This window comes from Saccoglossus kowalevskii, chromosome 4, assembly GCF_978046115.1.
Source record: "Saccoglossus kowalevskii chromosome 4, keSacKowa6.1, whole genome shotgun sequence".
Lineage (NCBI taxonomy): Eukaryota > Metazoa > Hemichordata > Enteropneusta > Harrimaniidae > Saccoglossus > Saccoglossus kowalevskii.
In genome coordinates, this window is record NC_140644.1 from 8,080,589 (window position 1) to 8,098,406 (window position 17,818).

The 17,818-nt window shown below is 39.9% G+C and overlaps 25 non-coding genes across 25 annotated transcripts; all 25 read left to right on the forward strand.

Annotated features, from left to right (window-relative positions):
* Positions 1-436: 436 nt before the first annotated feature.
* On the forward strand, positions 437-518 carry TRNAS-AGA (transfer RNA serine (anticodon AGA)). Its single transcript has one exon. It is a non-coding gene; the product is annotated as a tRNA-Ser (tRNA).
* Positions 519-977: 459 nt separating this feature from the next.
* TRNAS-AGA (transfer RNA serine (anticodon AGA)) lies at positions 978-1,059 on the forward strand. The gene has a single exon. It is a non-coding gene; the product is annotated as a tRNA-Ser (tRNA).
* Positions 1,060-2,847: 1,788 nt separating this feature from the next.
* On the forward strand, positions 2,848-2,929 carry TRNAS-AGA (transfer RNA serine (anticodon AGA)). Its single transcript has one exon. It is a non-coding gene; the product is annotated as a tRNA-Ser (tRNA).
* Positions 2,930-4,213: 1,284 nt separating this feature from the next.
* On the forward strand, positions 4,214-4,295 carry TRNAS-AGA (transfer RNA serine (anticodon AGA)). The gene has a single exon. It is a non-coding gene; the product is annotated as a tRNA-Ser (tRNA).
* A 739-nt stretch (positions 4,296-5,034) lies between these two features.
* Positions 5,035-5,116, forward strand: TRNAS-AGA (transfer RNA serine (anticodon AGA)). The gene has a single exon. It is a non-coding gene; the product is annotated as a tRNA-Ser (tRNA).
* Positions 5,117-5,314: 198 nt separating this feature from the next.
* TRNAS-AGA (transfer RNA serine (anticodon AGA)) lies at positions 5,315-5,396 on the forward strand. The gene has a single exon. It is a non-coding gene; the product is annotated as a tRNA-Ser (tRNA).
* Positions 5,397-6,400: 1,004 nt separating this feature from the next.
* TRNAS-AGA (transfer RNA serine (anticodon AGA)) lies at positions 6,401-6,482 on the forward strand. Its single transcript has one exon. It is a non-coding gene; the product is annotated as a tRNA-Ser (tRNA).
* Positions 6,483-6,662: 180 nt separating this feature from the next.
* On the forward strand, positions 6,663-6,744 carry TRNAS-AGA (transfer RNA serine (anticodon AGA)). The gene has a single exon. It is a non-coding gene; the product is annotated as a tRNA-Ser (tRNA).
* A 478-nt stretch (positions 6,745-7,222) lies between these two features.
* On the forward strand, positions 7,223-7,304 carry TRNAS-AGA (transfer RNA serine (anticodon AGA)). The gene has a single exon. It is a non-coding gene; the product is annotated as a tRNA-Ser (tRNA).
* A 1,114-nt stretch (positions 7,305-8,418) lies between these two features.
* On the forward strand, positions 8,419-8,500 carry TRNAS-AGA (transfer RNA serine (anticodon AGA)). Its single transcript has one exon. It is a non-coding gene; the product is annotated as a tRNA-Ser (tRNA).
* A 478-nt stretch (positions 8,501-8,978) lies between these two features.
* Positions 8,979-9,060, forward strand: TRNAS-AGA (transfer RNA serine (anticodon AGA)). Its single transcript has one exon. It is a non-coding gene; the product is annotated as a tRNA-Ser (tRNA).
* Positions 9,061-9,258: 198 nt separating this feature from the next.
* TRNAS-AGA (transfer RNA serine (anticodon AGA)) lies at positions 9,259-9,340 on the forward strand. Its single transcript has one exon. It is a non-coding gene; the product is annotated as a tRNA-Ser (tRNA).
* A 747-nt stretch (positions 9,341-10,087) lies between these two features.
* On the forward strand, positions 10,088-10,169 carry TRNAC-ACA (transfer RNA cysteine (anticodon ACA)). Its single transcript has one exon. It is a non-coding gene; the product is annotated as a tRNA-Cys (tRNA).
* A 739-nt stretch (positions 10,170-10,908) lies between these two features.
* Positions 10,909-10,990, forward strand: TRNAS-AGA (transfer RNA serine (anticodon AGA)). The gene has a single exon. It is a non-coding gene; the product is annotated as a tRNA-Ser (tRNA).
* A 179-nt stretch (positions 10,991-11,169) lies between these two features.
* On the forward strand, positions 11,170-11,251 carry TRNAS-AGA (transfer RNA serine (anticodon AGA)). The gene has a single exon. It is a non-coding gene; the product is annotated as a tRNA-Ser (tRNA).
* A 1,027-nt stretch (positions 11,252-12,278) lies between these two features.
* Positions 12,279-12,360, forward strand: TRNAS-AGA (transfer RNA serine (anticodon AGA)). Its single transcript has one exon. It is a non-coding gene; the product is annotated as a tRNA-Ser (tRNA).
* Positions 12,361-12,558: 198 nt separating this feature from the next.
* Positions 12,559-12,640, forward strand: TRNAS-AGA (transfer RNA serine (anticodon AGA)). Its single transcript has one exon. It is a non-coding gene; the product is annotated as a tRNA-Ser (tRNA).
* Positions 12,641-13,660: 1,020 nt separating this feature from the next.
* TRNAS-AGA (transfer RNA serine (anticodon AGA)) lies at positions 13,661-13,742 on the forward strand. The gene has a single exon. It is a non-coding gene; the product is annotated as a tRNA-Ser (tRNA).
* Positions 13,743-15,291: 1,549 nt separating this feature from the next.
* Positions 15,292-15,373, forward strand: TRNAA-AGC (transfer RNA alanine (anticodon AGC)). Its single transcript has one exon. It is a non-coding gene; the product is annotated as a tRNA-Ala (tRNA).
* Positions 15,374-15,850: 477 nt separating this feature from the next.
* Positions 15,851-15,932, forward strand: TRNAA-AGC (transfer RNA alanine (anticodon AGC)). The gene has a single exon. It is a non-coding gene; the product is annotated as a tRNA-Ala (tRNA).
* A 197-nt stretch (positions 15,933-16,129) lies between these two features.
* TRNAF-AAA (transfer RNA phenylalanine (anticodon AAA)) lies at positions 16,130-16,211 on the forward strand. The gene has a single exon. It is a non-coding gene; the product is annotated as a tRNA-Phe (tRNA).
* Positions 16,212-16,664: 453 nt separating this feature from the next.
* TRNAS-AGA (transfer RNA serine (anticodon AGA)) lies at positions 16,665-16,746 on the forward strand. Its single transcript has one exon. It is a non-coding gene; the product is annotated as a tRNA-Ser (tRNA).
* Positions 16,747-16,919: 173 nt separating this feature from the next.
* Positions 16,920-17,001, forward strand: TRNAS-AGA (transfer RNA serine (anticodon AGA)). Its single transcript has one exon. It is a non-coding gene; the product is annotated as a tRNA-Ser (tRNA).
* Positions 17,002-17,175: 174 nt separating this feature from the next.
* Positions 17,176-17,258, forward strand: TRNAS-AGA (transfer RNA serine (anticodon AGA)). The gene has a single exon. It is a non-coding gene; the product is annotated as a tRNA-Ser (tRNA).
* Positions 17,259-17,437: 179 nt separating this feature from the next.
* TRNAS-AGA (transfer RNA serine (anticodon AGA)) lies at positions 17,438-17,519 on the forward strand. The gene has a single exon. It is a non-coding gene; the product is annotated as a tRNA-Ser (tRNA).
* The last annotated feature ends 299 nt before the right edge of the window (positions 17,520-17,818 follow it).

Consider the following 17,818-nt stretch of genomic DNA (forward strand, 5'->3'; position numbering starts at 1 on the left):
ACACAATTCCCTTATATAGCCTAATTTTGAATTATTTGAAAGTGTCATTGAGACAGTAAACATCTCTTGTTGATATCAATGTTGGCGCACATTACTTATGTGATTATTCCAAAATTTGTCGATCTCATTGTTGTGTAAAATAGTACAACATAGTCGTAGTCGTGGCCGGGTGGTTAAGGCGATGTACTAGAAATCCATTGGGCTCTGCCCGCGCTGGTTCGAATCCTGCCGACTACGTCTGTTTAGGTATGTATACTCGAAATGCAAGTGTAGCAATAAACACAATTCCCTTATATGGCCTAATTTTGAATTATTTGAAAGTTTCATATTCAGACAGTAAACGTCTATTGTTGATATCAATGTTGGCGCACATTACTTATGTGATGATTCCAAAATTTGTCGATCCCATTGCTGTGTTAAACAGTACAACATAGCAGTAGTCGTGGCCGAGTGGTTAAGGCGATGGACTAGAAATCCATTGGGCTCTGCCCGCGCAGGTTCGAATCCTGCCGACTAAGTCTATTTAGGGTATGTATACTCGAAATGCAAGTGTACCAATAAACACAATTTTTCTACTTGGCCTAATTTTGAATTATTAGAAAGTTTCATTGAGACAGTAAACGTCTATTGTTGGTATCAATGTTAGCGTACATTACTTATGTGATGATTCCAAAATTTGTCGATCCCATTGCTGTGTTAAATAGTACAACATAGCAGTAGTCGTGGCCGAGTGGTTAAGGCGATGTACTAGAAATTCATTGGGCTCTGCCTGCACTGGTTCGAATACTGCCGACTACGTCTGTTTAGGTATGTATACTCGAAATGCAAGTGTAGCAATAAACACAATTCCCTTATATGGCCTAATTTTGAATTATTTGACAGTTTCATTGAGACAGTAAACGTCTGTTGTTGATATCAATGTTGGCGCTTCTAAAATTTGTCGATCCCATTGCTGTGTTAAACAGTACATCATAGCAGTAGTCGTGGCCGAGTGGTTAAGGCGATGGACTAGAAATCCATTGGGCTCCGCCCGCGCAGGTTCGAATCCTGCCGACTACGTCTATTTAGGGTATGTATACTCGAAATGCAAGTGTAGCAATAAACACAATTCCCTTATATAGCCTAATTTTGAATTATTTGAAAGTGTCATTGAGACAGTAAACATCTCTTGTTGATATCAATGTTGGCGCACATTACTTATGTGATTATTTCAAAATTCGTCGATCCCATTGTTGTGTAAAATAGTACAACATAGTCGTTGTCGTGGCCGGGTGGTTAAGGCGATGTACTAGAAATCCATTGGGCTCTGCCCGCACAGGTTGGAATCCTGCTGACTACGTCTATTTAGGGTATGTATACTCGAAATGAAAGTGTATCAATAAACACAATTTCTCTACTTGCACTAATTTTGAATTATTTGACAGTTTCATTTAGACAGTAAACGTCTGTTGTTGATATCAATGTTGGCGCTTCTAAAATTTGTCGATCCCATTGCTGTGTTAAACAGTACATCATAGCAGTAGTCGTGGCCGAGTGGTTAAGGCGATGGACTAGAAATGCATTGGGCTCTGCCCGCGCAGGTTCGAATCCTTCGACTACGTCTATTTAGGGTATGTATACTCGAAATGCAAGTGTAGCAATAAACACAATTCCCTTATATAGCCTAATTTTGAATTATTTGAAAGTGTCATTGAGACAGTAAACATCTCTTGTTGATATCATTGCTGGTGCACATTACTTATGTGATGATTCCAAAATTTGTCGATCCCATTGTTGTGTAAAATAGTACAACATAGTCGTAGTCGTGGCAGGGTGGTTAAGGCGATGTTCTAGAAATCCATTGGGCTCTGCCCGGGCTGGTTCGAATCCTGCCGACTACGTCTGTTTAGGTATGTATACTCGAAATGCAAGTGTAGCAATAAACAAAATTCCCTTATATGGCCAATTTTGAATTATTTGAAAGTTTCATTGAGACAGTAAACGTCTGTTGTTGATATCATTGCTGGTGCACATTACTTATGTGATGATTCCAAAATTTGTCGATCCCATTGCTGTGTTAAACAGTACAGCATAGAAGTAGTCGTGGCCGAGTGGTTAAGGCGATGGACTAGAAATCCATTGGACTCTGCCCGCGCAAGTTCGAATCCTGCCGACTACGTCTATTTAGGGTATGAATACTCGAAATGCAAGTGTAGCAATAAACTCAAATTCTCTACTTGGACTAATTTTGAATTATTTGAAAGTTTCATTGAGACAGTAAACGTCTATTGTTGATATCAATGTTTTCGCACATTACTTATGTGATGATTCCAAAATTTGTCGATCCCATTGCTGTGTTAAACAGTACAACATAGCAGGAGTCGTGGCCGAGTGGTTAAGGCGATGAACTAGAAATCCTTTGGGGTCTGCCCGCGCAATTCTCTTATATAGCCTAATTTTGAATTATTTGACAATTTCATTGAGACAGTAAACGTCTGTTGTTGATATCAATGTTGGCGCACATTACTTATGTGATGATTCCAAAATTTGTCGATCCCATTGTTGTGTAAAATAGTACAACATAGTCGTAGTCGTGGCCGGGTGGTTAAGGCGATGTACTAGAAATCCATTGGGCTCTTCCCGCGCTGGATCGAATACTGCCGACTACGTCTGTTTAGGTATGTATACTCGAAATGCAAGTGTAGCAAGAAACACAATTCCCTTATATGGCCTAATTTTGAATTATTTGAAATTTTCATATTGAGACAGTAAACGTCTATTGTTGATATCAATGTTGGCGCACGTTACTTATGTGATGATTCCAAAATTTGTCGATCCCATTGCTGTGTTAAACAGTACAACATAGCAGTAGTCGTGGCCGAGTGGTTAAGGCGATGGACTAGAAATCCATTGGGCTCTGCCCGCGCAGGTTCGAATCCTTCCGACTACGTCTATTTAGGGTATGTATACTCAAAATGCAAGTGTAGCAATAAACACAAATTCTCTACTTGGACTAATTTTGAATTATTTGACAGTTTCATTGAGACAGTAAACATCTATTGTTGATATCAATGATGGCGCACATTACTTATGTGATGATTCCAAAATTTATCGATCCCATTGCTGTGTTAAACAGTACAACATAGCAGTAGTCGTGGTCGAGTGGTTAAGGCGATGCTCTAGAAATCCATTGGGTTCAGCCCGCATAGGTTCGAATCATGCCGACTACGTCTTTTTAGGGTATGTATACTCGAAATGCAAGTGTAGCAATAAACACAATTCCCTTATATAGCCTAATTTTGAATTATTTGACAGTTTCATTGAGACAGTAAACGTCTGTTGTTGATATCAATGTTGGCGCACATTACTTATGTGATGATTCCAAAATTTGTCGATCCCATTGTTGTGTAAAATAGTACAACATAGTCGTAGTCGTGGCTGGGTGGTTAAGGCGATGTACTAGAAATCCATTGGGCTCTGCCCGCGCTGGATCGAATACTGCCGACTACGTCTGTTTAGGTATGTATACTCGAAATGCAAGTGTAGCAATAAACACAATTCCCTTATATGGCCTAATTTTGAATTATTTGAAAGTTTCATTGAGACAGTAAACGTCTGTTGTTGATATCAATGTTGGTGCACATTACTTATGTGATGATTCCAAAATTTGTCGATCCCATTGCTGTGTTAAACAGTATAACATAGCAGTAGTCGTGGCCGAGTGGTTAAGGCGATGGACTAGAAATCCATTGGGCTCTGCCCGCGCAGGTATGAATCCTGCTGACGACGTCTATTTAGGGTATGTTTACTCGAAATGAAGTGTAGCAATAAACACAATTTCTCTGCTTGGCCTAATTTTGAATTATTTGAAAGTTTCATTGAGACAGTAAACGTCTATTGTTGATATCAATGTTGGCGCACATTACTTATGTGATGATTCCAAAATGTGTCGATCCCATTGCTGTGTTAAACAGTACAACATAGCAGTAGTTGTGGCCGAGTGGTTAAGGCGATGTACTAGAAATCCCTTCGCAGTTCGAATCCTGCTGACTACGTCTATTTAGGGTATGTATACTCGAATTGCAAGTGTAGCAATAAACACAATTTCTCTATTTGTACTAATTTTGAATTATTTGAAAGTTTCATTGTTGATATCAATGTTGGCGCACATTACTTATGTGATGATTCCAAAATTTGTCGATCCCATTGCTGTGTTAAACAGTACATCATAGCAGTAGTCGTGGCCGAGTGGTTAAGGCGATGGACTAGAAATCCGTTGGGCTCCGCCCGCGCAGGTTCGAATCCTGTCGACTACGTCTATTTAGGGTATGTATACTCGAAATGCAAGTGTAGCAATAAACACAATACCCTTATATAGCCTAATTTTGAATTATTTGAAAGTGTCATTGAGACAGTAAACATTTGTTGTTGATATCAATTTTGGCACACATTACTTATGTCATGATTCCAAAATTTGTCGATCCCATTGCTGTGTTAAACAGTACAACATAGCAGTAGTCGTGGCCGAGTGGTTAAGGCGATGGACTAGAAATCCATTGGACTCTGCCCGCGCAGGTTCGAATCCTGCCGACTATGTCTATTTTGGGTATGTATACTCGAAATGCAAGTGTAGCAATAAACACAATTTTTCGACATGGACAAATTTTGAATTATTTGTCAGTTTCATTGAGACAGTAAACGTCTGTTGTTGATATCAATGTTGGCGCACATTACTTATGTGATGATTCCAAAATTTGTCGATCCCATTGCTGTGTTAAACAGTACAACATTGCAGTAGTTGTGGCCGAGTGGTTAAGGCGATGGACTAGAAATCCATTGGGCTCTGCCCGCGCAGGTTCGCATCCTGCAGACTAGGTCTATTTAGGGTATGTATACTCGAAATGCAAGTGTAGCAATAAACACAATTTCTCTACCTGGACTAATTTTGAATTATTTGAAAGTTTCATTGCTGATATCAATGTTGGCGCACATTATTTATGTGATGATTCCAAAATTTGTCGATCCCATTGCTGTGTTAAACAGGTCAACATAGCAGTAGTCGTGGCCGAGTGGTTAAGGCGATGGACTAGAAATCCATTGGGCTCTGCCCGCGCAGGTTCGAATCCTGCCGACTACGTCTATTTTGGGTATGTATACTCGAAATGCAAGTGTAGCAATAAACACAATTCCCTTATATAGACTAATTTTGAATTATTTGAAAGTTTCATTGAGACAGTAAACATCTATTGTTGATATCAATATTGGCGCACATTACTTATGTGATGATTCCAAAATTTGTCGATCCCATTGCTGTGTTAAACAGTACAACATAGCAGTAGTCGTGGCCGAGTGGTTAATGCGATGGACTAGAAATCCATTGGGCTCTGCCCGCGCAGGTTCGAATCCTGCCGACTACGTCTATTTAGGGTATGTATGTATACTCGAAATGCAAGTGTAGCAATAAACACAATTTCTCTACTTGGACTAATTTTGAATTATTTGTCAGTTTCATTGAGACAGTAAACGTCTGATGTTGATATCAATGTTGGCGCACATTTCTTATGTGATGATTCCAAAATTTGTCGATCCCATTGCTGTGTTAAACAGTACATCATAGCAGTAGTCGTGGCCGAGTGGTTAAGGCGATGGACTAGAAATCCATTGGGCTCTTCCCGCGCAGGTTCGCATCCTGCAGACTACGTCTATTTAGGGTATGTATACTCGAAATGCAAGTGTAGCAATAAACACAATTTCTCTACTTTGACTAATTTTGAATTATTTGAAAGTTTCATTGTTGATATCAATGTTGGCGCGCATTATTTATGTGATGATTCCAAAATTTGTCGATCCCATTGCTGTGTTAAACAGTACAACATAACAGTAGTCGTGGCCGAGTGGTTAAGGCGATGGAATAGAAATCCATTGGGCTCTGCCTGCGCAGGTTGGAATCCTGCTGACTACGTCTATTTAGGGTATGTATACTCGAAATGCAAGTGTAGCAATAGACACAATTCCCTTATATAGCCTAATTTTGAATTATTTGAAAGTGTCATTGAGACAGTAAACGTCTATTGTTGGTATCAATGTTAGCGTACATTACTTATGTGATGATTCCAAAATTTGTCGATCCCATTGCTGTGTTAAATAGTACAACATAGCAGTAGTCGTGGCCGAGTGGTTAAGGCGATGTACTAGAAATTCATTGGGCTCTGCCTGCACTGGTTCGAATACTGCCGACTACGTCTGTTTAGGTATGTATACTCGAAATGCAAGTGTAGCAATAAACACAATTCCCTTATATGGCCTAATTTTGAATTATTTGACAGTTTCATTGAGACAGTAAACGTCTGTTGTTGATATCAATGTTGGCGCTTCTAAAATTTGTCGATCCCATTGCTGTGTTAAACAGTACATCATAGCAGTAGTCGTGGCCGAGTGGTTAAGGCGATGAACTAGAAATCCATTGGGCTCCGCCCGCGCAGGTTCGAATCCTGCCGACTACGTCTATTTAGGGTATGTATACTCGAATTGCAAGTGTAGCAATAAACACAAATTCTCTACTTTGACTAATTTTGAATTATTTGACAGTTTCATTGAGACAGTAAACGTCTGTTGTTGATATCAATGTTGGCGCTTCTAAAATTTGTCGATCCCATTGCTGTGTTAAACAGTACATCATAGCAGTAGTCGTGGCCGAGTGGTTAAGGCGATGAACTAGAAATCCATTGGGCTCCGCCCGCGCAGGTTCGAATCCTGCCGACTACGTCTATTTAGGGTATGTATACTCGAAATGCAAGTGTAGCAATAAACACAAATTCTCTACTTTGACTAATTTTGAATTATTTGACAGTTTCATTGAGACAGTAAACATCTATTGTTGATATCAATGTTGGCGCACATTACTTATGTGATTATTTCAAAATTCGTCGATCCCATTGTTGTGTAAAATAGTACAACATAGTCGTTGTCGTGGCCGGGTGGTTAAGGCGATGTACTAGAAATCCATTGGGCTCTGCCCGCACAGGTTCGAATCCTTCCGACTACGTCTATTTAGGGTATGTATACTCGAAATGCAAGTGTAGCAATAATCACAAATTCTCTACTTTGACTAATTTTGAATTATTTGACAGTTTCATTGAGACAGTAAACATCTATTGTTGATATCAATGTTGGCGGACATTACTTATGTGATGATTCCAAAATTTGTCGATCCCATTGCTGTGTTAAACAGTACAACATAGCAGTAGTCGTGGCCGAGTGGTTAAGGCGATGGACTAGAAATCCATTGGGCTCTGCCTACGCAGGTTCGAATCCTGCTGACTACGTCTATTTAGGGTATGTATACTCGAAATGCAAGTGTAGCAATAAACACAATTTCTCTACTTGCACTAATTTTGAATTATTTGACAGTTTCATTGAGACAGTAAACGTCTGTTGTTGATATCAATTTTGGCGCTTCCAAAGTTTGTCGATCCCATTGCTGTGTTAAACAGTACAACATAGCAGTAGTCGTGGCCGAGTGGTTAAGGCGATGGACAAGAAATCCATTGGGCTCCGCCCGCGCAGGTTCGAATCCTGCCGACTACGTCTATTTAGGGTATGTATACTCGAAATGCAAGTGTAGCAATAATCACAAATTCTCTACTTGGACTACTTTTGAATTATTTGACAGTTTCATTGAGACAGTAAACATCTGTTGTTGATATCAATGTTGGCGGACATTACTTATGTGATGATTCCAAAATTTGTCGATCCCATTGCTGTGTTAAACAGTACAACATAGCAGTAGTCGTGGCCGAGTGGTTAAGGCGATGGACTAGAAATCCATTGGGCTCTGCCTGCGCAGGTTGGAATCCTGCTGACTACGTCTATTTAGGGTATGTATACTCAAAATGAAAGTGTATCAATAAACACAATTTCTCTACTTGCACTAATTTTGAATTATTTGACAGTTTCATTTAGACAGTAAAAGTCTGTTGTTGATATCAATGTTGGCGCTTCTAAAATTTGTCGATCCCATTGCTGTGTTAAACAGTAGTCGTGGCCGAGTGGTTAAGGCGATGGACTAGAAATCCATTGGGCTCTGCCCAAGCAGGTTCTTATGTGATGATTCCAAAATTTGTCGATCCCATTGCTGTGTTAAACAGTACATCATTGCAGTAGTCGTGGCCGAGTGGTTAAGGCGATGGACTAGAAATCCATTGGGCTCTGCCCAAGCAGGTTCGCATCCTGCCGACTACGTCTATTTAGGGTATGTATACTGGAATTGCAAGTGTAGCAATAAATACAATTTTTCTACTTTGACTAATTTTGAATTATTTGAAAGTTTCATTGAGACAGTAAACGTCTATTGTTGATATCAATGTTGGCGCACATTACTTATGTGATGATTCCAAAATTTGTCGATCCCATTGCTGTGTTAAACAGTACATCATAGCAGTAGTCGTGGCCGAGTGGTTAAGGCGATGGACTAGAAATCCATTGGGCTCCGCCCGCGCAGGTTCGAATCCTGCCGACTACGTCTATTTAGGGTATGTATACTCGAAATGCAAGTGTAGCAATAAACACAATTCCCTTATATAGCCTAATTTTGAATTAATTGAAAGTGTCATTGAGACAGTAAACATTTGTTGTTGAAATCAATGTTGGCACACATTACTTATGTCATGATTCCAAAATTTGTCGATCCCATTGCTGTGTTAAACAGTACATCATAGCAGTAGTCGTGGCCGAGTGGTTAAGGCGATGGACTAGAAATCCATTGGGCTCTGCCCAAGCAGGTTCGCATCCTGCCGACTACGTCTATTTAGGGTATGTATACTGGAATTGCAAGTGTAGCAATAAACACAATTTCTCTACTTTGACTAATTTTGAATTATTTGAAAGTTTCATTGAGACAGTAAACGTCTATTGTTGATATCAATGTTGGCGCACATTACTTATGTGATGATTCCAAAATTTGTCGATCCCATTGCTGTGTTAAACAGTACATCATAGCAGTAGTCGTGGCCGAGTGGTTAAGGCGATGGACTAGAAATCCATTGGGCTCCGCCTGTGCAGGTTCGAATCCTGCCGACTACGTCTATTTAGGGTATGTATACTCGAAATGCAAGTGTAGCAATAAACACAATTCCCTTATATAGCCTAATTTTGAATTATTTGAAAGTGTCATTGAGACAGTAAACATTTGTTGTTGATATCAATGTTGGCACACATTACTTATGTCATGATTCCAAAATTTGTCGATCCCATTGCTGTGTTAAACAGTACAACATAGCAGTAGTCGTGGCCGAGTGGTTAAGGCGATGGACTAGAAATCCATTGGGCTCTGCCCGCGCTGGTTCGAATCCTGCCGACTACGTCTATTTAGGGTATGTATGTATACTCGAAATGCAAGTGTAGCAATAAACACAATTTCTCTACTTGGACTAATTTTGAATTATTTGTCAGTTTCATTGAGACAGTAAACGTCTGATGTTGATATCAATGTTGGCGCACATTTCTTATGTGATGATTCCAAAATTTGTCGATCCCATTGCTGTGTTAAACAGTACATCATAGCAGTAGTCGTGGCCGAGTGGTTAAGGCGATGGACTAGAAATCCATTGGGCTCTGCCCAAGCAGGTTCGCATCCTGTCGACTACGTCTATTTAGGGTATGTATACTGGAATTGCAAGTGTAGCAATAAACACAATTTCTCTATTTGGACTAATTTTGAATTATTTGTCAGTTTCATTGAGACAGTAAACGTCTGTTGTTGATATCAATGTTGGCGCACATTACTTATGTGATGATTCCAAAATTTGTGTTAAACAGAACAACGTAGAAGTAGTCGTGGCCGAGTGGTTAAGGCGATGGACTAGAAATCCATTGGGCTCTGCCCGCGCTGGTTCGAAACCTGCCTACTACGTCTATTTAGGGTATGTATACTCGAAATACAATTGTAGCAAAAAACACAATTTCTCTACTTGGACTTATTTTGAATTATTTGTCAGTTTCATTGAGACAGTAAACGTCTGTTGTTGATATCAATGTTGGCGCACATTACCTATGTGATGATTCCAAAATTTGTCGATCCCATTGCTGTGTTAAACAGGACAATATAGCAGTAGTCGTGGCCGAGTGGTTAAGGCGATGGACTACAAATCCATTGGGCTGTTCCCGCGCAGGTTCGAATCCTGCTGACTACGTCTATTTAGGGTATGTATACTCGAAATGCAAGTGTAGCAATAAACACAATTTCTCTACTTGGACTAATTTTGAATTATTTGAAAGTTTCATAGCTGATATCAATGTTGGCGCACATTATTTATGTGATGATTCCAAAATTTGTCGATCCCATTGCTGTGTTAAACAGTACAACATATCAGTAGTCGAGGCCGAGTGGTTAAGGCGATGGACTAGAAATCCATTGGGCTCTGCTCGCGCAGGTTCGAATCCTGCCGACTACGTCTATTTTGGGTATGTATACTCGAAATGCAAGTGTAGCATTAAACCCAATTTCTTTACTTGGCCTAATTTTTAATTATTTGAAAGTTTTATTGAGACAGTAAACGTCTATTGTTGATGTCAATGTTGGCGCACATTACTTATGTGATGATTCCAAAATTTGTCGATCCCATTGCTGTCTTAAACAGTACAACATAGCAGTAGTTGTGGCCGAGTGGTTAAGGCGATGGACTAGAAATCCATTGGGCTCTGCCTGCGCAGGTTCGCATCCTGCAGACTACGTCTATTTAGGGTATGTATACTCGAAATGCAAGTGTAGCAATAAACACAATTTCTCTACTTGGACTAATTTTGAATTATTTGTCAGTTTCATTGAGACAGTAAACGTCTGTTGTTGATATCAATGTTGGCGCACATTACTTATGTGATGATTCCAAAATTTGTCGATCCCATTGCTGTGTTAAACAGTACAACATAGCAGTAGTCGTGGCCGAGTGGTTAAGGCGATGGACTAGAAATCCATTGGGCTCTGCCCGCGCAGGTTCGAATCCTGCCGACTACGTCTATTTTGGGTAAGTATACTCGAAATGCAAGTGTAGCAATAAACACAATTTCTCTACTTGGACTAATTTTGAATTATTTGAAAGTTTCATTGCTGATATCAATGTTGGCGCACATTATTTATGTGATGATTCCAAAATTTGTCGATCCCATTGCTGTGTTAAACAGGACAACATAGCAGTAGTCGTGGCCGAGTGGTTAAGGCGATGGACTAGAAATCCATTGGGCTCTGCCCGCGCAGGTTCGAATCCTGCCGACTACGTCTATTTTGGGTATGTATACTCGAAATGCAAGTGTAGCAATAAACACAATTCCCTTATATAGACTAATTTTGAATTATTTGAAAGTTTCATTGAGACAGTAAACATCTATTGTTGATATCAATATTGGCGCACATTACTTATGTGATGATTCCAAAATTTGTCGATCCCATTGCTGTGTTAAACAGTACAACATAGCAGTAGTCGTGGCCGAGTGGTTAATGCGATGGACTAGAAATCCATTGGACTCTGCCCGCGCAGGTTCGAATCCTGCCGACTACGTCTATTTAGGGTATGTATGTATACTCGAAATGCAAGTGTAGCAATAAACACAATTTCTCTACTTGGACTAATTTTGAATTATTTGTCAGTTTCATTGAGACAGTAAACGTCTGATGTTGATATCAATGTTGGCGCACATTTCTTATGTGATGATTCCAAAATTTGTCGATCCCATTGCTGTGTTAAACAGTACATCATTGCAGTAGTCGTGGCCGAGTGGTTAAGGCGATGGACTAGAAATCCATTGGGCTCTGCCCAAGCAGGTTCGCATCCTGCCGACTACGTCTATGTAGGGTATGTATACTGGAATTGCAAGTGTAGCAATAAACACAATTTCTCTATTTGGACTAATTTTGAATTATTTGTCAGTTTCATTGAGACAGTAAACGTCTGTTGTTGATATCAATGTTGGCGCACATTACTTATGTGATGATTCCAAAATTTGTGTTAAACAGTACAACGTAGAAGTAGTCGTGGCCGAGTGGTTAAGGCGATGGACTAGAAATTCATTGGGCTCTGCCCGCGCTGGTTCGAAACCTGCCTACTACGTCTATTTAGGGTATGTATACTCGAAATACAATTGTAGCAAAAAACACAATTTCTCTACTTGGACTTATTTTGAATTATTTGTCAGTTTCATTGAGACAGTAAACGTCTGTTGTTGATATCAATGTTGGCGCACATTACTTATGTGATGATTCCAAAATTTGTCGATCCCATTGCTGTGTTAAACAGGACAACATAGCAGTAGTCGTGGCCGAGTGGTTAAGGCGATGGACTAGAAATCCATTGGGCTGTTCCCGCGCAGGTTCGAATCCTGCTGACTACGTCTATTTAGGGTATGTATACTCGAAATGCAAGTGTAGCATTAAACCCAATTTCTTTACTTGGCCTAATTTTGAATTATTTGAAAGTTTCATTGAGACAGTAAACGTCTATTGTTGATGTCAATGTTGGCGCACATTACTTATGTGATGATTCCAAAATTTGTCGATCCCATTGCTGTGTTAAACAGTACAACATAGCAGTAGTCGTGGCCGAGTGGTTAAGGCGATGGACTAGAAATCCATTGGGCTCTGCCCGCGCAGGTTCGAATCCTGCCGACTACATCTATTTAGGGTATGTATACTCGAAATGCAAGTGTAGCAATAAACACAATTTCTCGACTTGGCCTCATTTTGAATTATTTGTCAGTTTCATTGAGACAGTAAACGTCTGTTGTTGATATCAATGTTGGCGCACATTACTTATGTGATGATTCCAAAATTTGTCGATCCCATTGCTGTGTTAAACAGGACAACATAGCAGTAGTCGTGGCCGAGTGGTTAAGGCGATGGACTAGAAATCCATTTGGCTCTGCCCGCGCAGGTTCGAATTCTGCCGACTACGTCTATTTAGGGTATGTATACTCGAAATACAAGTGTAGCAATAAACACAATTTCTCTACATGGACTAATTTTGAATTATTTGTCAGTTACATTGAGACAGTAAACGTCTGTTGTTGATATCAATGTTGGCGCACATTACTTATGTGATGATTCCAAAATTTGTCGATTCCATTGCTGTGTTAAACAGTACAACATAGCAGTAGTCGTGGCCGAATGGTTAAGGCGATGGACAAGAAATCCATTGGGCTCTGCCCGCGCAGGTTCGAATGCTGCCGACTACGTCTATTTTGGGTATGTATACTCGAAATGCAAGTGCAGCAATAAACACAATTCTCTTATATAGACTAATTTTGAATTATTTGAAAGTTTCATTGAGACAGTAAACATCTATTGTTGATATCAATGTTGGCTCACATTACTTATGTGATGATTCCAAAATTTGTCGATCCCATTGCTGTGTTAAACAGTACAACACAGCAGTAGTCGTGGCCGAGTGGTTAAGGCGATGGACTAGAAATCCATTGGGTTCTGCCTGCGCAGGTTGGAATCCTGCTGACTACGTCTATTTAGGGTATGTATACTCAAAATGCAAGTGTAGCAATAAACACAATTTCTCTACTTGCACTAATTTTGAATTATTTGACAGTTTCATTGAGACAGTAAACGTCTGTTGTTGATATCAATGTTGGCGCTTCTAAAATTTGTCGATCCCATTGCTCTGTTAAACAGTACATCACAGCAGTAGTCGTGGCCGAGTGGTTAAGGCGATGGACTAGAAATCTATTGGGCTCCGCCCGCGCAGGTTCGAATCCTGCCGACTACGTCTATTTAGAGTATGTATACTCGAAATGCAAGTGAAGCAAAAAACACAATTCCCTTATATAGCCTAATTTTGAATTATTAGAAAGTTTCATTGAGACAGCAAACATCAATGTTGGCGCACATTACTTATGTGATGATTCCAAAATTTGTCGATCCCATTGCTGTGTTAAACAGTAAAACATAGCAGTAGTCGTGGCCGAGTTGTTAAGGCGATGGACTAGAAATCCATTGGGCTCTGCCAGCGCAGGTTCGCATCCTGCCGACTACGTTTATTTAGGGTATGTATACTCGAATTGCAAGTGTAGCAATAAACACAATTTCTCTATTTGGACTAATTTTGAATTATTTGTCAGTTTCATTGAGACAGTAAACGTCTGTTGTTGATATCAATGTTGGCGCACATTACTTATGTGACGATTCCAAAATCTGTCGATCCTATTGCTGTGTTAAACAGTACAACATAGCAGTAGTCATGGCCGAGTGGTTAAGGCGATGGACTAGAAATCCATTGGGCTCTGCCCGCGGAGGTTCGCATCCTGCCGACTACGTTTATTTAGGGTATGTATACTCGAATTGCAAGTGTAGCAATAAACACAATTTCTCTACTTGCACTAATTTTGAATTATTTGACAGTATCATTGAGACAGTAAACGTCTGTTCTTGATATCTATGTTGGCGCTTCTAAAATTTGTCGATCCCATTGCTCTGTTAAACAATACATCACAGCAGTAGTCGTGGCCGAGTGGTTAAGGCGATGTACTAGAAATCCAATGGGCTCTGCCCGCGCTGGTTCGAATCCTGCCGACTACGTCTATTTAGGGTATGTATACTCGAAATGCTAGTGTAGCAATAAACACAATTCCCTTATATAACCTAATTTAGAATTATTTGAAAGTGTCATTGAGACAGTATACATCTCTTGTTGATATCAATGTTGGCGCACATTACTTATGTGATTATTCCAAAATTTGTCGATCCCATTGTTGTGTAAAATAGTACAACATAGCAGTAGTCGTGGCCGAGTGGTTAAGGCGATGGACTAGAAATCCATTGGGCTCTGCCCGCGCAGTTTCGAATCCTGCTGACTACGTCTATTTAGGGTATGTATACTCGAAATGCAAGTGTAGCAATAAACACAATTTCTCTACTTGCACTAATTTTGAATTATTTGACAGTTTTATTGAGACAGTAAACGTCTATTGTTGATATCAATGTTGGCGTACATTACTTATGTGATGATTCCAAAATTTGTCGATCCCATTGCTGTGTTAAATAGTACAACATAGCAGTAGTCGTGGCCGAGTGGTTAAGGCGATGGACTAGAAATCCATTGAGCTCTGCCTGCGCAGGTTGGAATCCTGCTGACTACGTCTATTTAGGGTATGTATACTCAAAATGCAAGTGTGGCAATAAACACAATTTCTCTACTTGCACTAGTTTTGAATTATTTGACAGTTTCATTGAGACAGTAAACGTCTGTTGTTGATATCAATGTTGGCGCTTCTAAAATTTGTCGATCCCATTGCTGTGTTAAACAGTATATTATAGCAGTAGTCGTGGCCGAGTGGTTAAGGCGATGTACTAGCAATCCATTGGGCTCTGCCCGCGCTGGTTTGAATCCTGCCGACTACGTCTGTTTAGGTATGTATACTCGAAATGCAAGTATAGCAATAAACACAATTCCCTTATATGGCCTAATTTTGAATTATTTGAAAGTTTCATTGAGACAGTAAACGTATGTTGTTGATATCAATGTTGGTGCACATTACTTATGTGATGATTCCAAAATTTGTCGATCCCATTGCTGTGTTAAACAGTGCAGCATAGAAGTAGTCGTGGCCGAGTGGTTAAGGCGATGGACTAGAAATCCATTGGACTCTGCCCGCGCAAGTTCGAATCCTGCCGACTACGTCTATTTAGGGTATGAATACTCGAAATGCAAGTGTAGCAATAAACTCAAATTCTCTACTTGGACTAATTTTGAATTATTTGAAAGTTTCATTGAGACAGTAAACATCTATTGTTGATATCAATGTTGGCGAACATTACTTATGTGATGATACCAAAATTTGTCGATCCCATTGCTGTGTTAAACAGTATATTATAGCAGTATTCGTGGCCGAGTGGTTAAGGCGATGTACTAGCAATCCATTGGGCTCTGCCCGCGCTGGTTTGAATCCTGCCGACTACGTCTGTTTAGGTATGTATACTCGAAATGCAAGTATAGCAATAAACACAATTCCCTTATATGGCCTAATTTTGAATTATTTGAAAGTTTCATTGAGACAGTAAACGTCTGTTGTTGATATCAATGTTGGTGCACATTACTTATGTGATGATTCCAAAATTTGTCGATCCCATTGTTGTGTAAATTAGTACAACATAGTCGTAGTCGTGGCCGGGTGGTTAAGGCGATGTACTAAAAATCCATTGGGCTCTGCCCGCGCTGGATCGAATCCTGCCGACTACATCTGTTTAGGTATGTATTCTCGAAATGCAAGTGTAGCAATAAACACAATTTCCTTATATGGCCTAATTTTGAATAATTTGAAAGTTTCATTGAGACAGTAAACGTCTATTGTTGATATCAATGTTGGCGCACATTACTTATGTGATGATTCCAAAATTTGTCGATCCCATTGCTGTGTTAAACAGTACAACAGTAGTCATGGCCGAGTGGTTAAAGTGATGGACTAGAAATCCATTGGGCTCTGCCTGCGCAGGTTCGAATCCTTCCGACTACGTCTATTTAGGGTATGTATACTCGAAATGCAAGTGTAGCTAAAAACACAATTTCTCTACTTGGCCTAATTTTGAATTATTTGACAGTTCCATTGTTGATATCAATGTTGGCGCACATCATTTATGTGATGATTCCAAAATTTGTCGATCCCATTGCTGTGTTAAACAGTACAACATAGCAGTAGTCGTGGCCGAGTGGTTAAGGCGATGGACTAGAAATCCATTGGGCTCTGCCCGCCCAGGTTCGAATCCTGCCGACTACGTCTATTTAGGGTATGTATACTCGAAATGCAAGTGTAGCAATAAACACATTTTCTCTACTTGGCCTAATTTTGAATTATTTGAAAGTTTCATTGTTGATATCAATGTTGGCGCACATTATTTATGATTCCAAAATTTGTCGATCCCATTGCGTGTTAAACAGTACAACATAACAGTAGTCGTGGCCGAGTGGTTAAGGCGATGGACTAGAAATCCATTGGGCTCTGCCCGCGCAGGTTCGAATCCTGCCGATTACGTTTTTTTAGGGTATGTATACTCGAAATGCAAGTGTAGCAATAAACACAATTATATAGCCTAATTTTGAATTATTTGTCAGTTTCATTGAGACAGTAAACGTCTGTTGTTGATATCAATGTTGGCGCACATTACTTTGTCGATCCCATTGCTGTGTTAAACAGAACAACATAGCAGTAGTCGTGGCCGAGTGGTTAATGGCGATGGACTAGAAATCCATTGGGCTCTGCCCGCGCAGGTTCGAATCCTGCCGACTACGTCTATTTAGGGTATGTATACTCGAAATGCAAGTGTAGCAATAAACACAATTTCTCTACTTTGACTAATTTTGAATTATTTGAAAGTTTCATTGTTGATATCAATGTTGGCGCGCATTATTTATGTGATGATTCCAAAATTTGTCGATCCCATTGCTGTGTTAAACACTACAACATAACAGTAGTCGTGGCTGAGTGGTTAAGGCGATGGACTAGAAATCCATTGGGCTCTGCCCGCGTAGGTTCGAATCCTGCCGACTACGTCTATTTAGGGTATGTATACTCGAAATGCAAGTGTAGCTAAAAAACACATTTTCTCTACTTGGCCTAATTTTGAATTATTTGAAAGTTTCATTGTTGATATCAATGTTGGCGCACATTATTTATGATTCCAAAATTTGTCGATCCCATTGCGTGTTAAACAGTACAACATAACAGTAGTTGTGGCCGAGTGGTTAAGGCGATGGACTAGAAATCCTTTGGGCTCTGCCCGCGCAGGTTCGAATCCTGCCGATTACGTTTTTTTAGGGTATGTATAATCGAAATGCAAGTGTAGCAATAA